The sequence below is a fragment of the Colias croceus genome, chromosome 26 (assembly GCF_905220415.1).
Source record: "Colias croceus chromosome 26, ilColCroc2.1".
Classification (NCBI taxonomy): Eukaryota; Metazoa; Arthropoda; class Insecta; order Lepidoptera; family Pieridae; genus Colias; species Colias croceus.
The window spans coordinates 2585830-2590423 of NC_059562.1; the positions used below are offsets into that span (position 1 = coordinate 2585830).

At 33.1% G+C, this 4594-nt stretch overlaps 1 long non-coding RNA gene across 1 annotated transcript; it reads left to right on the top strand.

Moving 5' to 3' along the window:
* The first annotated feature begins 3420 nt into the window (after positions 1-3420).
* On the top strand, positions 3421-4304 carry LOC123703446. The gene is made up of 2 exons (XR_006752995.1): positions 3421-3633; positions 3886-4304. It is a non-coding gene; the product is annotated as an uncharacterized LOC123703446 (long non-coding RNA).
* Positions 4305-4594: the final 290 nt, after the last annotated feature.

Here is a 4594-nt window from a genome sequence, read left to right on the forward strand (position 1 = left end):
TTTATATTATGTAACAATAATGTCGTAATTGTAGCTGAGATAACGTTAGATATTTATAAATAAAGCAACACAATAAAGGCTTTGGATTAGGTTTATTAAAAAAAAAAGTTAATTCATTTTGAATTTTTAAAGTGTATGATTATTTTTTGTATGCGTGTCAGTCTGTAGCTGTACCAATGAAATTCATAAACTTATGTCTTATTTGAATAATATACGGTGTATAATATTATCAAATAGATATGTGCACTTATTCTTCACTGCTTATCCTTTGATTTATATAATCCTCAAAGCATACGATGATAATAATATCTACTTTTAATAAGTAATTAATTATCCATACTAATATTATAAATGCGAAAGTAACTCTGTCTGTCTGTCTGTTACTCAATCACGCCTTAACTACTGAACCAATTTGCATGAAATTTGGTATAGAGATATTTTGATACCCGAGAAAGGACATAGGATAGTTTTTATCCCGGAAATCCTACGGGAGCGGTTTTTTCTTTGAAAACGCGGGCTAAGCCGCGGGCGGAAAGCTAGTTAAAAATATTTTTATCATCACCCACTAGATAAATCCACTTTACCTTCACGAGCTTTTTATATTAAAGACGTGTGTCCTGGTCAATATCACAATATAAACTAACTTCCCTAATACAGTCAATGGGGTAATTCAATCAAAATTAATTAATATACCCGCATACTTCTAAATTACAATCTATCATCTATTTCTACACTATAAGATACGGTATCCTAATTTAATAAGAAATTTAAGACAAGCAACAACGCCCACTTTGAAAGCTTTCATTCTCTCACATATTATAAAAAAAATATTTAACAGAAATATTTTTTATGATCTGATTAGTAGTTTATTGGTAGTTTAACGTCAAGGCATCAATTCTATGTTCCTAAAAATACAATAACTTATAGATTTACTAAGAAATACATATTATGGCTTATTCTAAAATGTCAAGTTTAGTTTAAAACTCGTTTGATACCTTTTTATTTTTCAATCGCGCGGGACCGTGAACCATTTTGTTTTTGTTTTCCAAACAAAATATGCGAAACATTGTTTGTTAAACTGTATAACGATTGTTTGTAAAATGTATTCCAATATTCTGGAAACTTCTAAGTGTAATTCGTATTTGTTTCTCGTTGCTCTATATTCGAATTGAGTTTATATTGGATTGAAAATACATGTTTAAAGTGGAAAGAGCTTTGAGACTTAACATGATTATTCTTATTTTATTGAAGATATATATTAGTATTTAAGTATTAGATAGGTAACTATATAGCTCATAACTGAGATAGGTTATTTTAATCCGTATCCACAATCTTTCTGGATCCTAAAAATACTTCGAGTGCTCACTGCTCAGTTTGTAAGAAATTCTTGACTCTTTAAGGCAATAACATTTCTTGGATTTAGTATGGATCTGTGTATCGATATTTATCTAAATTATAAAAAAATACTTGAAATGCAGTTCAGGAGGTTTTAACTTTATACAAATCTAGTCTAATTCCATGTATGATATCTAAATTGTGCCACTGTGTAGAATCTGATACGTATGTAATCTAAAAGTTTTAGTCGGCACCTGCCTTTTTTTTAAGTGGGTAAATCTTGCATAGATACCCAGGCCACGGTACCCGGGGAAGGATCCGACATCCTACCGACCAAAACCCCACTGTGTTCCGTCCAGCCGCATCAACGACAGGACCACGGGTATGGTAGAATTCGTCCGTGACAGTCAGCACCTACCTGGCTATGTGTGTAATTGTAAAATAGAGAAATGAGTACAGAGTTTAATACTCTAAAAATATTCTCACCATTAATTATTAAATATCATAACTCCTTATATAAATGCTAATTATTCTAGTAAGTCATGTCAAGTAAATTGAATTAAAATGACTCGAATGCATGTTATTTGGTGAATGTTTTCAATAGTTCAGGGCTCTGGGAATGGACTAGTGGTATTTGTAGTCATGGGCGTAGCCACGGTGGGGCAGGGTGGGGCACTTGCCCCACTCTAGCTTTAACCTGGAAGGTAGGTAGATACCTAACCAAATCTAAAAATTGAAGTAAGTACCTACTAACTCTTTTGACTGACTAACACCTAACAAGTGTCATACGCCCAGCGACCAAACGGCTGAAGATTTTTGGATCTATTTCGTGGTGTGGTAGGTGAACAATAAGGTGTTTTGAATAAGAATAATTCGAATAACGAATTACACACGAAAAAAGAAAATAGCTGAGGTTACATGCTGATGTTACATGAACTGTAAGAAAAATGAGTATAGTACCCCAATTAGTACCCCACTAACTTATCCAATTTCACTTTTATTGTTTTACACGTTCTACAGCTCACTGATACTTTTTACTTTAGACTTATTCGCCATCGCAAATGCCTTCGCGAATGCCTTCGCGAATGCCTTCGCAAATGCCTTCGCGAATGCCTTCGCCAATGCCTTCGCGAATGCCTTCGCAAATGCCTTCGCGAATGCCATCGCAAATGCCTTCGCGAATGCCTTCGCGAGTGCCTTCGCAAATGCCTTCGGAAATGCCGGCGGTACAGCCGCCGGCATTTGAATACCTGGATATAACTTTGGGTACATACTTGGTACATACAGTTGCTAGTTACATATTATTTTTATTGTTGCCCCACCTTGAGCCTATGGCTAGCTACGCCCATGTTTGTAGTAACCACGAATTACGAAAGGCGACTTTAATTAGGAATTTGTCAAATAATATTACGATTTTTATCCTTTGGTAAATGGAAATGTCGATGTTTAAATAAAGAAAGCCTTTGTGCCCAGTCCACGTGTCAGAAGTGAAACTTCTTTGGCAAGATTCAAAGATACCAAAATCGTCGCCTTACTCCATGTGACGGTATTGCCATGACGCGACCTTGAAATTTTACTCTCAACGCGCCTAACGAAGTGCACTTCAAAAATAATAGTTGCATATTATTCCATTATTCAAATTCAAAATCAAATTATTTAAATGCAAGACATGTGATTACTAAGATTCAGCGACTTTTCCTTTGAAACGAAAAACTTACTTACGTAATTGATTCACTTCATAACACTGAACATCTCAAAATTTCAGTTGACCTACTAAACTGATAAACGAAGCCAGTAGCTATCGCTAGTGTACATAAAAAATGCATAAAGTAAATTACATTCCCTCCCTATCGCGTGACTCAGTTAATTCAATTACTGTACACAATATCACTTATTAGCGATATAAAAACTGCACTTCGTGAATCCAATCTTTTAGCTTACATTTTATCTTTATTACCGCTTTAATCAATTGCTTTTACTATCTTTTACTAGGTATCTTTTGCACGCAACTTTTCCCAACGGTCCCCCATACGGGGTTTCAAGAGACGCAGAAATGCTAGTTGAAAGTATACCTATCTATTATGTTTAATGATAGAGGAAAGTCACCAAATATGGAATAGTATCCTAATATGGAATTCCTTCTTTTCTCTAAGACTATAAGTATGAATCACAACATTCGTCCATCTTCTGTTTCATTTGGTGTACTAAATGTTGCACTAACACCATCGAGTTAGTTGCGCGAACGGTTTACATGTAGCAGGCGTGTTTTGTTTTGCTGCCGTGCAGAAATTTTTTAAGGTAAGTAATAAATGAGTATTACCGGCTATTATGTTTGTTTCGATAAGTGTTATACTATTTAGTATATTGGTATTATGTTTATTTTACCATTTTGTGATCTTTTGTCTTTAAAATATTGTGAAATGAAAAAATATTTAGAAGAGTTTGAACTAGTATAAAAATCCAAATATGGACAGTCATCGGTGTCTAATTATGGAATATTATAAACTTGCTATTATTTCTTTAAAAACTGTATGTAATGTTTGTTTTTAGTATCATACATGCATCAGCAGAGTCAGGAGGTTCTGTTCAAGACTTCTTTCCATGGATGAATGTGGAGAAAGTTGAATTAAATGCTTGATGTATGGGCTCTGAACACATTATGATGTGCTGTTCCAGATGGATCTGGATTTGTGACTTTTGCAAGTAATTACATAACTTCTTTCATTTATCACAATATGTTATATTCATTTAATTGATCTCAAAGATATTCATTACATTTTTGTCATTGTTATGTAGATTTTTGCTTATATTCCATATATGGGTACCTATTCCATATTTGGTTACTCTTTTGTGATTTTGTTTTTTGTGTAAGATTTTAATTTGATTACTGATATATTTGGTTAAAGGCTGTTAATTACTACTTATAGATGTATGACTGATCAGTAAAAACAATAAACTGATTTAATTTATGTGAAGTTTTATTTTTATATCCCAAAAACAAAATGGTATTCCATATTTGGTAACTTTCCTCTACTAATAATTAAAATGTATTTTATTTTTATACATTCATAATTGTACATAGTTAAATATTAAAATACTTGTAGATAAATAAGATCGTGGCTTTCTTTAGACAGAAAAATGCCTTATGTTTTGCATCCAAAAAACTACTGAAGAAGTGGATAAAATTTTAATAATATTTCTAACAGACAACTGTCCTAGTTTTAAGCCAAATAAAACGACAAATCACTCCAATTTGTGT